This window comes from Sarcophilus harrisii, chromosome 6, assembly GCF_902635505.1.
Source record: "Sarcophilus harrisii chromosome 6, mSarHar1.11, whole genome shotgun sequence".
Taxonomy (NCBI): domain Eukaryota; kingdom Metazoa; phylum Chordata; class Mammalia; order Dasyuromorphia; family Dasyuridae; genus Sarcophilus; species Sarcophilus harrisii.
Window position 1 is genome coordinate 85133359 of NC_045431.1, and position 17560 is coordinate 85150918.

The window sequence follows — 17560 nt, forward strand, 5'->3', positions numbered from 1 at the left end:
AATAGTATTTGTCATTTGCAAAACTCGTTGTCAAGGGCTGCCCATGGAACTGCTAATTATCTAACTCTTCTAGCCAATGGGTACCAAAAATAAATGTGACCATGAGGTTAACTAAAATTCAGCTGAACCTATGGAAAGATCACTAAGTCATTTTTACCTCTAATCAGCCAAATTCCTCCACCACGTAAATCATTCCTTAAATGTAAATTAGGCCTCTTTGAAATCTAAAATTCAACCTCCAGGATGTAAGATGTCAAAGAATCATGACTAATAGTTGGTTACTGATTCATAGCACTGAGCAGTAAATACTCAGAGCAACCATACCAAGAAGCACCTACTATATTCCAAGCAGTGTGATAAGAGCAGAAAATACAAAGAAAGTAAAAGATACATAGTTCCTGTCTTCAAGGAACTCATATTCTAGACACGTCAACAAGTAATTTATTTGAGGCAAGACGGACTGAAAGAGAGAGAGACAGAGAGAGAGAGACAGAGAGAGAGAGAGACAGAGAGAGAGAGAGAGAGAGAGAGAGAGAGAGAGAGACAGAGACAGAGACAGAGACAGAAACAGAGAGGGAAGAGAGACAGAGACAGAGAAAGACAGAGACACAGAGAAACAGAGCAAAGGGAGAGACAGAAACAGAATTAGAGAGACAAAGAAGGAAAGAAAAACAAATAGAGACAGAGAAAAACAGAGAGAGGATCAAGAAAGATAACAGAGTCAAGAGACAGATACAGAAAATCTAGATGGGCGCAGATTTGTGCTCTAGAAACAAAATCCAGACTATATTCTCCAATATGGAGGACCTCTGATAACAAAGTACAGTTTCTAAAGATGGAAGTCCATTACTACCACCAAGTTTGGTTCTGATATATGGTTTGTATTTTCTCTCTATCTCTTTCCTTATTCCTCAACCCAAGTCTACTCCTTCCCTCTTTTATCCAGCCAGAAGCTAAAATCAAGAATCAGAAATTTTCCAAATCCTAGTGGCCACTCAGCAGCCACTTGGCAGTAAAAATTATGATCTGATTCAACTAGAGGCACAGCTTAAGGGGAAAACCCGCTTATCATATCATACCAGAGACATCTTTAAGACATACTCCTTTAAAAACATTGCTGGAGAAGTCTCAGATTCCTGGATCCTTGCACAATTTCCCTTTTTACTTTGGCTTGCAATCTTGGCCTAAAAGACAAGACAAAAATACAACAAAATAATTGTTGGCATTTATTAAGTGCTTTAAGCCCTTTATCTACATTATGCCATTGGATCCTCAAATCCATCTTGTGAAATAGTTATTTATAATTAATCTCATTTTACTGAAGATAATAATAATAACTAGTATTTATATGGCACTTTAAGACTCTTATTCATATATTCTTCCTCACAACAAATATTGTGAGGTATATTCTATTATTTTCTACATTTTGCAATTGAGATCATTTGGAATCACAGAGATAAAGAGTCATAAATCTAGTATTAGAAGGAGGTTTGGGACCCATGTCCTTTCTCCCTCCAAGTCTAATACTCTTTCCTCTATACCATGCTACTTGATATATAAGTAGTATAGGCTGCTTTCCTGTACATGAAGCTTAGCAGGGTGAGGGATAGGAGGAAGGAAGAGAAGGAAGGGAGGTAGAGAAGACAAGACAAGACAAAAAAGGGAGAACCAGAAAAAGACAAAAAAGGGAGAACCAGAAAAAAAGAGAAAAAGAAAGCCATAAAAGTAAGCCTTCTTGCTTAGTTATTTACTTCTAAAGAAATTTTGTTCTCTCTCATCACATTGCTGGGGAAGTGTCTCTCCACTGATCTGGGCACCATATCCAAATGGATGAGTCAGCAGGCATTTTTTACTCAAAGTGTATACAGATGGCTACATAAGAGCCAATGTCTGAATGTATGGGGACTGAAATGCTTCTGGTTGCTCATCCAGATCACCTCTATTGACCCATATTTCATTCTGAATGTAACAATGCAGATACACTGACACAGGAAATCAGTTGCTAGATGATGTTTATTGAATCTGTACAGCAGAACACCAGATAGGCCTCCTCCATCCTACTCTCTGGCTAATGAGTGACTTCCTGTTCCCATGTAATTTCTTTCTCTCTCTTTCTCTCTCTCTCTCTCTCTCTCTCTCTCTCTCTCTCTCTCTTTCTCTTTCTCTCTCTCCTCTTTCTCTTTCTCTCTCTTTTTCTTTTATTTCGTTGTCTTCATTTCGTTCTTTTTTCAAGACTGATATAGTCATATAACTGTGATATATCACAGAATCACAAAATTTCAGAGTTGAAAGAAACATCAGTGGTCATTTAGACCAAAACAAGGACAAAAAGAAATCCCCACACAAGATGTGACAAATTGTCATTCAGTGTCCTATTGAAGACCTCTAGACAGCTGAGGAACCTACTGTACCTCCCAAGGTCCCCTTTTTGAATTCAGTTCTAAAGGTTAGGAAGCTTTTGCTTACGTAGGGGTGGGGTGATTGTTTTATGCTGATCCATCCCACATAAATTAAAAAGCAATATTTAAAATCAGGTTCAAAAACAGACTTTAGAATAAGTGTAAAAAGACCTCCCAGGTAGAATAGCATTGCCCAAGAATTGTGTCCAGATAGGTTGAGGAAATTTGTCCACATGTGTTTGGAAGAAATTATTCATTCATTCATTCAATGGTTGGAATAAGCTTAGCATTCCTACATACTCCTGAGGAACAAAGAAAGAACTAAACTATGGCAGAAAAGGAAAATACTTAGGAAAATCATAGATTTTATGGACACCTTTGAATAGAAAATCTGAGCTAAGTCTTAAAAAAAGGACTTCCCAACTACCTGGTCCGTTCACAGATACTATAATACAATCTATTATTTTGTTACTCAGATATTTCCAGTAAACTGAGTTTTGTCTCACCCTCAAAGCATAAAAGGATAAACTAGAAATAAATATAAATGAAATGTTTGGTAGAGAGCCCAACCTCTATCTAAATGTTAGGAATTTTCCTGACTGGAGGCCTGGAGTGACTTGTTACTAAACTCCTAATTTTTTGTCTTAAAAATTACTTGAAATTGAAGTGGAGGTAATTATGTGAACATTAGGGGAAATTATATTGCCCCTGGGTTTAAAATAAACTGGATATTGTGTTATATTTTAAACAAGCCTAAATAAAACATTCTTCTGCTAGAAATGTAAGAATTACTATGGTTGACAAATTGTGCATACCCTTTGATCCCAGTTACTACTGGGCTTATATCCCAAAGAGATCATAAAGAAGGGAAAGGGACCCACATGTGCATGAATGTTTGTGGCAGCCCTGTTTGTAGTGACCAGAAACTGGAAACTGAGTAGATGCCCATCAATTGGAGAATGGCTAAATAAATGGTGGTATATGAATATTATGGAATATTATTGTTTGGTAAGAAATAACCAACAGGATGATTTCAGAAAGGGCTGGAGAGACTTACAGGAACTGATGCTGAGTGAAACGAGCAGGGCCGGGAGATCATTATATACTTCAACAACAGTACTATATGATGATCAATTCTGATGGACATGGCCATCCTCAGCAATGGGATGAACTAAATCAGTTCCAATGGAGCAGTAACGAACTAAACCAGCTACGCCCAGCGAAAGAACTCTGGGAGATGACTAAGAACCATTACATTGAATTCCCAATACCTATGTTTTTGCCTGCCTGCATTTTGGATTTCCTTCACAGGCTAATTGTACACTATTTCAGAGTCCGATTCTTTTTATCCAGCAAAATAACGATTTGGTCATGTATACTTATTGTGTATCTAATTTATACTTTAATATATTTAACATCTACTGGTCATCCTGTCATCTAGGGGTGGGGGGAAGGAAGGGAAAAATTGGAACAAAAGGTTTGGCAATTGTCAATGCTGTAAAATTACCCATGCATATAACTTGTAAATAAAAAGCTATTTTAAAAAAAGAATTATTATGGCTAACTCTTATCTTACATAAGGAGAAATTTAGCACTATAATCTAATACAATCTAAATGAATTTTGAGTTATGACTGCATTAGTGACGTAGTATTTGGGACATTGTAGAAGGAGATATTATAATTAACACCAAGCACAGTCCCTCACAGAAAGTAGTTCTTAAATAAAGACTTAATTATTAATTACTCATAAAAAAAAGGGAAAATAATAATTTGGAATAATTACTTAGCACTGAAAGTTTGTTGAAACTAGAGGAACCAATAAGTGAAGAAAAAGGACATTTGGTTAGAAAACACTATATATATGGATGTAAATATATTTTTATATATACACACTCACTATTTATATATACTATATATACAATATCTATCATGAATAAGCAATAAGAAAACACAGAATATTCCCATTGTTATTATCATCACCACTATCATTATCATTGTATTCCCCATCTGAAGATGAGTTCAATAAGTCTACAGAAGTTGCTTGCATCCTCATTTTTTAGTAAGTTATAAAAGCAATCATTTTGTCTACCTGGTCAAAATATGCAGGATAATGCAAATGAGAAAATAGTAACAGGATATCAGTCTGTCCCAATACCATTTCTAACTGAACTCAAATGGAGTATGATATAATAATAATAATAATAATAGCAATGATAATAGTTGACATGATAAAATATTTTATAGCTTACAAAGTGCTTTCCATACCTTTTTTTCATTTGAGTCACACCACAACCCTATGAATCTGTTGGTATAACTATTGTTCTCATTTTACAGAAAAGGAAACTAAGGCTGAGAGAGGCCAAGTGATATGTTTTAGTCACAAAGCATCAGGGGTGGTATTTGAACAAGCATCAGTAGTGATATTTGAACTCAGGTCTTTCTGATTCACAATTCAAAATGATTCCTACTACATGCATGTGTCTTATGGGTATAATCAAAAATCCATCTTTAAGTTTCTTGAGAAATTAGCAAAAAAAAAAAAGTAAAACTGACCCAAATACTGCCAAATGTAGAGCTGCTGAATAATAGTTGATGCTCGACCAGCCGTCCCAAGAGGCTAGCAGCTTTGCACCAAAAACAACGCAGTTGATATCAGACAATTTGCCAGCTCCCTCTGTGCTAAGCAATTGTTTAATGCAGTCCTCATAGGGGGCTTGATCAGTGTGTTCCCTTTGGAGAGAGAGCACACTCCCAATAAGCCATGAGGCTTCTCTGATACCTCCTAGGAGATCTATTTGTTAAGAACAGACACCCCACTCTTTCTTTGATTTAAAAGCCATTATATTAGATTCACAGAGATCTGTAACTCCATCAACACACAGATGATTTGTGATGAAGGGAATCATAAATGATGTTGTTTGTATTAAAAAAAAGAATTTCATATGTTTACATGTTTAATCCTAAGAGAACTGAGGAAGAGGGATAGCAAAAGGACTATTTATTCTTGTGTGGATCAATTCAGAAACTGGGCACACGTATGTGAAGGCATGTAGAATAATTTTTAAATGGTCTAGCATAAAATTGTATCCGTGTAAGGAACTCTGGGTAGCTAAGTGATACAGTAGCTAGAATGCAGAATCTAGAGTTATAAAAACCTGAGTGCAAATTTGGTCCTAGACATTTATTGGTTGTATGAACGAACCTGAGCAAGTCACTTAACTCTTCATGTCTAAATTTCCTCATCTGTAAAATGAGTTGGAGAAGGAATTAGCAAACCACCAGTATCTTTGCCAAAAAAAAAAAAAAAAAAAAAAAAAAAAAAAACAGAACAAAAAAACAGAACAAACAAAACAAAACCACAAATGGGATCACAAAGAATTAGGCACAATTCAAATAACTGAAGAACAAAGGAACTCTTTATATGGGTCTCCCTCCGTTGAGGAAATGTCTTTGTAATGTAAAACTGTAGAAAATTGCACTAAGATGTCTACAGTTATAGAGTCAATAGGTATCAGAGATAATATTACAACTCTAATCTTCAGACTGCAGGATCAGTACTCCATCCACCACTCTGAATTGTCTCTCATATAATATAATAGATACAACCAACTATAAATGAAGATTTGTTCAAAGTTCTTGTTAAAAGTTGGCAAAGACCTATATACCTACAGCTTAAGTTTGGACAAATCTAACAAACAAGTGGGTTATTGTTGTTTTTGTTGTTCTTGTTGTTATTTTTGTGTGTTGTATTTTATAAAGTGCAAGACATTCTATCAGAAATGTGTGTTTTGAGACTTGGCAGAGAGATAGGCTGTTTCCATAGATAGAGAAACTGGTCTTAGAGTAAAGGAGACTGGCGTCAAGATCTGTCTCATATATATTATATTTTATATTATTTTATGTTATATATTATATCACATTATGTTATATAATCATTATATATTATTTTAATATATGTGCTTATAAATATTTAGCAATAACCAGTTGAATACAATGTATGTATATGCACATATATTTTTAATATATATCAGTTTATATTATGATAAATACATATGCATACATTGGTATTCTGGTAAATGTTTAACAATTGGCTTTTGGGATAAAATACAAATTTATGTTTAATATACTTTTACATTTAATCCACATTAAAAAACATTTTTTTCTAATACTTTCTTAAATCTAGACAATCAACAAAACAGTAAATCAAGTCCTGATTTGTGGTGTCTGCTGATTTCCAAGATATAAATGCTTACACTGGAAATTTATCAACAGGCTGATACAAGCTGGCTCCAACACACCCACGGGTGTGCAAGGGTGTGTGTGTATGGTGTATGTATGTATGTATGTGTGTGTGTGTAGGCAGCTAAGTGGCAAACTGAGTAAAGTGCTAGACTTGCTCAGAAATCCTGATTCTTATTTACATACTCCCTAGATTGAAATTCATATATAAATAACCAGAAGGCAGAATGATATAGTAGGAATCTGGGACTAAGAGTCTAGGACATCTCTCTACTATTCATTTATCTATATGATTGAGTATACTACTTTAGGTTAAGGACATCCTATACTAATGAATTCACAGATATTTTAAGTGCTGACATGTATAACTATCATATATTATATTCTACAGTCATTTCCCTTACCCCAAAAAGGAATTGTCAGCTAAACATGAGGTAGAATCCTTGCAAGTCATCATGGTGTGATGGAATGGCACTAACTTTTGAGTCAAAAAAATTTTGATTCAAATCTTGTTTCTGTCAATTCTTTCAGGGAAACTCTGAGCAAGTCAGGACTTTCCTGGGCCTATTTCCTCACTTATAAAATAAAGGGATTAGACTTTATGGCCTCCATAGTCCCTTCTAGCTCAAGAAAAGTTCTTTGCCTTTTGGTATCCTAGACTCCATTCCCAGTCTGGCAAAGCCACTAGATTCTATCCTTAGAATAATGTTTCCTTACCAATATTTATAGTAGAAAGGCTAACTTTCAGTTCTATCTTCATGAAAATATAGATGTAATTTTTCTTCCCTATCCAACTCCACAGACCCCCTGAAATCTATCAAGTTTCACAGATCCCAAACCAAGAGTATCCCCTCCTCTAAATCTGTGATTTAATTTTTAAAAAAAGATTTTTTTTCCTAGGAAAACACAAACAATACTTTTTTGCACATCTCTGAAAGTAGAAAAGATATATAACTAAGTGCATGATGATTGTCAAGTGCAGAAAGTACTCAAGTGCGTATTACTAGGTCTCTATATCCCTGAGTATTTATTTCTATTTCTTTCTACAAAAATAGAGCATCTAAATGAAAAGACTTTCCATACATTCATAGTGACAAACTATTTTCTCCTTCATATCATGTAAACACTTCATGAGGAAATCTCAGAAAGATTTATAAGTATCTATTTCCAATCTCCAACAAATTCATTCATAAACAGTTATTTATTGAGATTTATGATTTGAATAATATTGTACTAGGTCTTATAGGAGTAAAAGAAGTTGAATAGAGAATAGAATATGGTTCAGTAAAAACAATGCTGGATTTGGAGGCAGACATTACTCCATATTGATCACACAATCTTACTGCTGTGTGCCAACAGACAGTTGGTCATTGAACCTTCCTGGTGTTCTCCTTTTTCATCTATAAATACCTCAAATAATTCTCCCATATGGATGTGAGAATCAAATGGACTATTGTTTTTAGGATCAAATATAAACTCTTTCATAATTTAAAGTCCTTTATGACTTGTATCAAATTCAGCCTCAGACACTTACTAGCTGTGTAACCCTGAACTAGACACTTCATCCTGTTTGCCTCAGTTCTTCATCTGGAAAATAAGCTGGAAAAGGAAATGGCAAACTCCGATATCTTTGCCAAGAAAACCCTAAATGGGGTCAAAAGAGTCACACATATATGAACCAAACAACAACATGACATTATTCATGCATATTAAGTGATTGTTACACACATTAGTATGCTTTGAGAAAGCATAATTCACCTGAACTGCTGCTATATATACATACTTTACAAATTAAAGCCCCATCTTGGATTTGAGGCTGAAAATAGCACTATAGGTAATGGGCCACATTTAAATATTTGTGTTTGAAGCTCACTTCATCCCCAGCCTGCTCTCTTTGACAACACAACATTTCAAAAACCAAACAAGAAGTTATACGGTTTTCACAGCTCTTCCACGAATGTCTCAGTAACTCATCACAGTGGATGATAATCTTCCCTCAGTAAGTTGTTCCCTTCATCAAACTCAACACTCCCTTTGGTTATCTGTCAATTTTCTTTTTGCACTTAATAGAGAGATAGAACAGAGGAAAGTTGAAGATTAGAAGTGCATTATTCTGGTGTAAGAAAATAGCTTTGCTATTACATAAATGTTCTATTTTAAATTTTACACTTTTAAAGAAATTAATTATTCCATGTCTAACAATATCCACTCATTTCTAAAATCTTTATAAAATCAACTACAGAATTTCCTATAGTCATAACAGAAATACCTTATCCATGAATGAGCTCATGAGTAATGACTCCATTTCCAATTTTTTTTACTCCATTCAACAGCACTCTATGTACCAAGTTGCATAAGACCCCAAAACAAACTAATTAACATTAGAAATGAATACTTCTCATCAATAATTAACCAACCAAGAAGTTTCATATATTCCTGTCTGGCCTATCTATGTAAGCTTAAGAGGTTTTTTTTTTATTTTATTGATAACTGTTATTTTTACATAACCTTTATTTCTCAATATGCCCCTTTATGCTCCCTACCCCGAGAATAATCTCATATCAAAAAATTAAAAGGAAGGGGGAAAACAGCTCAAAAAAATTATCCAACACATTATTCATGCCTGACAATATATACAAAGTTCTATACCCATAGATTCTTCAACTCTGCAAAGAAAGAAGACAAATTCTCATATTTCCTTTTCCAGACCAATCTTGGTCACTTTAATTGCACAGAATTCATTTTCCATTTTTTTGTTATTTCCATTTGCATTGATGTAGCCACTATACATGTGATTTGCCTTCCTTACTTCACTTTATATCAGTTCATGTATGTCTTCCCATGTATCTCTTTATCGCCCATGAGCTTTGTGGATTTGTTTGTTTGTTTCTTTTACAAATGAGTAATATTCTCTCTAATTTCTTGGCAATAAGCATCCCCTCCTGATAATAAGAATATGGGAGTCTGTAGCCAGAGTATAGATTAGAGGAGAAGAAGAAGATGACACAAAAGTAGAGATGAGGTGGTCAGAACTTTGAGGGAAAGAATAATGATGCTGAAATCCAGGAATGGAGCCACACTCTGTAATTTGGGACACTAGGTAATTTCCAGTAAGGGATTCTGCCTTTATCCAATGTTACTTTCTTCCCTAATTGATATTTCTAAAAATGAGGTACTGCAGAGGATAAAGTAAGATCAATAAAGGCAATAATAAAAATTGTAGGGAAGAGGGAATTTAGACCAGTCACTTCAGAATTATTAGCCCAATAAAGGGCACAGCAAGAGAAAAGAAGGAATTATTCAACATCATTCACAATTTAGAAAATGAAGTTTGGAATAGACTGAAAATGAAGAATAAATAATGAGGAATATCTTTTTGAATAATTATATCTAAAGAAATATTTAATGGGAAAGAAATGATTTTAAGAAATCAATGTATGCTGTGCTTGGTCAAGCTCATTTAGGAGGCCAAGAGGAGGAAAAGCAAAAGGAAAAGGAAGAACAGGTTGAAAAGTTATTCCCTGAAGTATTACAGAACCCAGCAAAACAGCTACAAATTTGGGATCTTATGATACTTCTTATAAAAAATGGAAACCTTATAGAGTCAATGTGGACTATAAGCAAGATTTAAAAATGGAAATCTTATAGAGTCGATGTGGATCATAGGCAGGATTTAAATAGAAGGAAGTCAATGAATTTAATGACGCTCTAATATTAGTTTTTATAACCTGTCCAGAGTTCTTTGGAACACTTTATTCATCCTGTAATTGGGAATCCTGAGAATATTTTTTATAAAACCACTAAATGACTTTAATTCAATGACTCAATTCATTTCAAATCATCTTATTTAAATGGTATTTAAAATATCTGCCCCTAGAGATGAGACTATTAAAAATTAGAATGTTGTAAATGTGGTAGAGGCTTTGATAAGCTAGAGCTTTCATTGATTCTCTTTTTACATTAAAGCTATGTTTATGTCAAAAAGCAAAGCCTTTAGTCTTCATTTGTTAAAGTCACTCCACTTTCCCCCCCTTTCTGGAAAATAAGGCCATTATCACACTTATTTGAGTATTTAATGGATCTAATTGCATATTCTAAACTACATAAGCTATACATACTGTAAACTAGGATATATGATAATGAGCCCTCTGAAAGAATGTTCCTTCTTTCTCTCAACGCAAAAATTTATAAAGGGAATTCCTCCATTTTCGCTCATGCTCCATTTTATAATTACATTTGGTGTTTAGTCCTATATAACACATTTTAGAAAGAACATTGTAAACTATAATGTGTCCAGAGGAGGGCATCCAGGATTATGAGGGAACTTAAACCAGGGCATATGGAGATTGGTTGAAAGAACTAAAAATATTTAACTTAGGGAAAAAAAGAAGTTATAAGAAATATGTGTTCTCAATTACTTGAAGGATGCTTTTTGACCACAGGGATGACAAAGGTAGAATTTGCAGGTCTTTCTTGGATATATAAAAAATTTCCTAAAAATTACAACAGCCCAATGTGAAATAGACTGCTGAAAAAGGTTATGAGTTCCCTTTAACTGCAGGTCTTCGAGTAGATATCAAGAATAAAATAGAACAGGGGTTCTTTATCATTTTTGTGTAATGGACTATTTTAGCAATCTGTTGAAATCTATGGACCTCTTCTCAGGATGATATTTTTAAATACATAAAATAGAACACGAAGGATCAAAAGAAATCAATTATATTGGAATACAATAAATCAAAATGTAAAAGAATAAGTTCATGAATTATAGGTTAAAATCCTATTCTAGAGAGATTTCTTTCCAGCCATGGGTTGTGTTAGATGATGCCTTGAGGCCCTAATCTAATATTCTGTACCCCTCTCCAGAGAGCAGATTGTTCCTGTTCTTAACCCTTTCACCATAATTCAGAAAGAATTCACAATGTAATATACCCAAGCCAAGTGATGGCAAGCCAATTCATCAACCATTCATCAAGTACTTACTAGATTCAAGGCAATAAAGAGGCAAATATAAAACAAAAAAAACAGTCCCTGATCTCAAAGTACTTATTTTCTTCTGAAAGAGTCTAGATATATTTTCCCCCAAAACATGAGAATATCAAAAATCATTGGCTATCAGAATTGAAAGACTTCACCACTTGCTCTGTGGCACATTTACTCTTAAGTCTAGATGTCTGATGTAATGTTTGGTGTCACTGGGAGTTCACAAAAACTTGTACACATAAATATAAAAATATAAATATATATAATATATGCATAAAAATACATGTGTATATGCATATATTTGGAGACTGATAGTCATATTTATACAGCTATAGATACACGTACATATTTATGTTTATATGTATTTTATGTGTGTATGTATACATATATATGTATATCATTCAACAAAAATTATTCCTATTTATAAATGACTTAACAAGTGAGATCATAATTATTAGAAATGATTTTCTAACCTTCATAGTTTAACTGCTGTAACCTTGTGAGTTCATGGGCCCTGGATTATCATGGTGTTTGTTTTTAAAATTACAAGCATCCTTTTTATCAACCCTCTCTCTAGTTTTCAATAACTCCCTATAGACTGATTCCTTTTTCTCTGCCTATAAATGCATTCATATCTTCCCATCTTTAAAAATACAAGTTGATTCAACTATTCCCTCAAGACATTATGTATCTCTTCTACTTTTTACAGTAAAAATCCTATTTAAAAAACAAAAAGATTGTTCCTATTTACTGTCTCTAGTGCCCTTCCTCTTACTCACTTCTCAAAAACTTGGGATCTGGTTTCCAACTTCAGTATTTACCTTAAATGGCTTTCTTTTAGCTTAAAAATCATCTTTGATTGACTCATTCAATGATCTTTTCTTAGTCTTCATTCTTTTTTTTTTTTTTTTGATGAGGAAATTGGTTAAGTGACTTGCCTAAGACTCACAGCTAGTAAGTATTAAGTATCTGAGGTTGGATTTGAACTCAGGTCCTCCTGACTATATCCATTGCTCCATCTCCCTGCTTCAATCCTCATTATTTTCATTAATATCTAACATTTACATATCATCATAATAATAGCTAGAATTTAGGTAACTCTTTAAGATTTGCAATGTTCTTTTTTTGCATACACTATCTTCTTTGATCTTCACAAAAAATCTACAAAGTGGTTGTTATTATTATCCCCATTTTACAGGTAAGGATACTGACTTGCCCTGAATGACATAAAAAATTTAATAAGTCTCCAAGGCAAGATTTGAACTCAGATTTTCTTTTTTCAGTGGATTAAAGCAAACAGAGTAAGTGACGTGCCCAGATCCACATGGCTAGGAAAGCTGAGGTAAGATTTGAACTCAGGTTTTCCTGACTTCAGGTTCAGAGCTTTATCCACTGACCCAATGTAACTGTCCCTAAACTAATGCTAATTTGTAACCATTTCCATATAATAAATACTTACTGCCTAGGTTGGTATTTTCATTCAGATCTAAAAGCTTTATCTGCTGCTTTTTGTAATTGAAGGAATTATGAATTTCTTTAATTCTATGCCTTCCAGAAATTTCACTAGATTCTATTCAGGTATATATTTTTTTCAGAAACTTGTCCAAAAGGACCTATTTAGGAGTAATTCCCCTTCTAATCCACAGAATTCTGTCCCAATCCAGTAATCTTAGTAACAATTACCTAAAATTCTAGTTTTTTCTAACTTAGTATATTTGATCTGTGCACAATTTTTAAAAAAAAAAAAAAAAAAAAAAGAGAAAGAGAAAGGAAGACAGACAGAGACAGACCAGAGGACAGAGACACAGAGAGATAGAAAAACAAAGACAGAATGAAAGAGAGAGAAATAGCTATCATTGAGACTATGTGAGTTTAACAAATGAATTTCTTAATTAATTCCAGAATCTCACTGAAATTTTATCTTGCATTTCTATTGACCTTCTGAAAAACTTTACCTGTATGAAATACTTTCACCCATCTGCTTTTTGGTAGTTTGCACATATTTTGGGGTATGCAGGTTGTGTCCCTATTAAAATGTAAGCTCTTGACAGAAAGAAATTGCTTTCATTTTGTTTTATAATCACCAGCACCTAGCACTGTTCTGCCCCATGGTAAAAATTGATAATTGTTTATTGACTGGTTAATTAAACTCACTGAGCCTCAATTTCTATGCATATAAAGTGAAGAATAATAGCAGTGCCCACCCTTAATCCCAAAGAGATATTAAAGAAGGGAAAGGGATCTGTATGTGCAAAAATGTTTGTGGCAGTCCTTTTCATAGTGGCTAGAAACTGGACATTGAAGGGATGCCCAGCAACTGGAGAATGGCTGAATAAATTGTGGTGTGTGAATGTTATAGAATATTATTGTTCTATAAGAAATGATCAGCAGGATGAATACAGAGAGGCTTGGAGAGACTTACATGAACTGATACTAAGTGAAATGAGCAGAACCAGGAGATCATTATATGCTTCAACAACAATACTATGATAATTAATTCTGATGAATATGGCCCTCTTCAACAATGAGAGAATCCAAATCAGTTCCAATGAAACACAACATATCATATCCACTCTTTCTGTTATTGTTTGCTTGCATTTTTGTTTTTTCTTCTCAAGTTATTTTTAACCTTCTTTCTAAATCCAATCTTTCTTGTGCAACAAGATAACTATATAAATATGCATACATATATTGTATTTAACATATACTTTAATATATTTATCATATATGGGATTACCTGCCATCTAGGAGAAGGGGTGAAGTGAAGGAGGGGAAAAGTTGAAACAAGTTTTTGCAAGGGTCAATGTTGAAAAATTACCCATGCATATGCTTTGCATATAAAAAGCTATAATAAAAAAAAAAGAAAAAGAAAATAGCAGTGCCTACCTCATAGAGCTTTTGTAAACTTCAAGTGAGAAAAGAGATGTAAAATGATTTTCAAGCTTTGAAGCATTATATAAATGGTGAGCTATTATTATGGCCTGTTTATTACCTAAGGCATGACCAAGAGTATGTATAGATGGTACACAAGAAAAATTATTAGATTCTCTTTTCAGCAGTAATTCTATGTGGTGGCTATTCAAGAAATAGTGGGATATAAAATAAGCTTCAGCAAACATGCAGTAGAAGTTATTTGGTATGCATGGGCAACACTAAGAAACCAGTAAAGCAGTACTAGTTAAAATATCTTATAGGCTGAAGATCTGCTCCTAGGCTCTAAGTTCTTCAAAGATTTATTATGAGTACCTTGAGTCTTAATTTATTTATTCTTAAAATAAAATAAAAATGAAGAAAGTAAATTTCAATACAAATCAAATGAAGGTTCGAGACAGTCTGTTATTTGGAATCCATTATATTTATAGTTTATTAAAAATATATATTCATTGTTTTAATTTTATATTAAAAGATTGAGAAATAAATTCAAAGATAATTTTTTCAAAAGTATCAACATGACATTATAACTCATGATTTCACAGATTTGAATCAGACCCAAAACCACATACTGTGAGACACAATAACTAGAAAGAACAAATACTCTGTAATTAATGGATGGCCTTTAATAAGTATGAGTCTTCTCTGTCTACAAAGTTTCATTCTTCAGGGATGTGCTAGAGATAGCTGAACCAAGGATAAATTGCTAAATTATTAATGTGAGCACTTAAACCTTGGAAAACAGCAAATGTTATAAATCCAGTGCTTAATTTATTGTTTTGTCAATAACCTGGATTTAAGAAAGTGACGATGAAAATAGTGTCTATGTGTACTCTCCCTAAATCCCCAGAGAACTAGTTGTTAAACTTTTACTAGCAATTTCCTAATCACAAAAGGGAAAAGGCAGATTAATTTCTCTCCCACCTAAATCAAATACTCAAATAAATCTGGATGATATGAATAGTCTTCAAACAAGGCATGTCCCATCCTGTGTGTGATTAGCTGTCTTCCACAACTCTGAACACTTATCCAGTTCTTCCCATCAGTTCATGACAAGGGATCCTGTCAAGTCCAATATCCTGCAGACTTTCCTTGCTTTATCTTGACATCATGAGGATGTTTTGCATTAACTAAACCTCACTCTTATCACATGACCAAGGCTCCATTACTTCACTCAAGCTGTTCTTAACTAGGACTCCATCATCTGTTGGGTTCACAGATAGATTTCAGTCTTTGGACTTGTATGAGGGACATTTATGTCTTTATTTCAGTACAATTGGTTTGCTATGTAATTGTTAATTTTATTATTTTATTTTACATATTGTATTTATTATTTATATATTATTTATTTTATTATTTATTATTTTATACATTTAAATATATTATTCTAGAAGGGGGACATGTTGTTTCATCACACTGACAAGAGCCTAAATACCTGCTTTATGCCTGCTTAAGAATGTCTGCTTTGGTTGTAAATTAATGTAATGGAATACTTACTATTGGTCTTTAAGAAATGATGAGCAAGCTGACATCAGAAATACCTGGAAGACTTACATGAACCGATGCTGAATGAGTGAGCAGAATGAGGAGAACATTGTGCATACTAAGAGTGAGATTGTGTGATGATCAACTATGATAGACTTGGCTCTTCTCAGCAATACGGTGATCCAAGACAATTCTAATAAATTAGAATTAGGAAAGAAAATGCCCTCCACATCCAGAGAGAGAATTATGAAGATTGAATGTGGATTGAAGCGTAATATTTTTATTTTTTGTTTGTTTGTTTTTCTTTCTCATGGTTTTGGTCTGATTTTTCTTTCATGACATGACTAATATGAAAATTTGTTTTAAATTATTGTGTATAAACACACACACACACACACACACACTATACATAACCAATATCATATTGCTTGCTGTCTTGAGAAGGGGGGACAGAAGGAAAGGAGGGAGAAAAAACTGAAACTCAAAACCTTACAAAAGTGAATGTTGAAAGTTATATGTAATTGGGAAAAAATAAAATACTATTAAGTGAGCGGGGAAAGAATGCCTGCTTTAAACACTTATGTGTACAATGTTCTCCATTCTGTACTCTTCTCCTCTCCATGAAGTGAAGAACAAGGCTATTGTTGTGTCTTATTTTTGGAGAGGAGGAGGAAGTAGATAAGAAAAGACACAATTATGAGCACAGAGATGATGCTCATTACAACATGATGATGGCACTTTCCCTTTCTTCTACTTGCTATTGATTCCACTTATCCTATCTGAAGAAAAAAGTGGTTGAAGTTCTAATCAGCAACTAAGTAGCTGAGGCCAAAGAAGACATCAACAGTCATGAGCTCTAAATCACATCAAATCCCAAATCACACTCTTTAGTTAAGTAAAGATTCCAATTTCTAAAACTTTAGGCCCTGCTAGATTTATGAATTGAATATTCTAAATTGTTTATACTGCTTTGCTTGCACACTGGAGGGACAGGCATGGGAAGAACTTGCATAAACTCTAACTGCATTCCTGAAGACTTTAGTCCAAACTAGCTTTTTACTGTCTAAGGATGTTTTATTCTGCATTATGCTTGTTATTATGTAAAATCTTTTTACTTCTTAAATTTCAGTGTAAGGCAAAAAACATCATATGCAGTATTCAAGCACATTTGTCCAAATTTATGTTGAACTAATATCAGTAAGACAGAATCCCTGAAGTGGCACTAGTACAGGGAAGAAGCAATGTTTGCCAGTGGGTGGGGATTCAAGAGTCAGTTTCTGATTGAGTAAATCCACAAATTTCTATAACTTTAAATAATACCACCCTGTCTTGGGAAGCAGAGAGAAAGGATAGAAAGTTTCCAGATTTCTAAAAACCCAGCACCTTTTGCTCAATGGGGTAACTATCCAAACTGCCTTAGCCAGCATGGGATACCTCAGGATCCTAATATTTTTTCACTACATAGGTCTCAGTGAATGTTTATCAATATCATGTCATAGTTTTATTAGAAAATAGATTTAGT

General features: G+C 33.7%; 1 protein-coding gene across 1 annotated transcript in view; it reads left to right on the plus strand.

The window, feature by feature from the left end:
* RXFP1 (relaxin family peptide receptor 1) overlaps window positions 1-17560 on the plus strand; it is a 162428-nt gene that overhangs the window by 22023 nt on the left and 122845 nt on the right. The gene's annotated exons all lie outside the window — the stretch shown is intronic.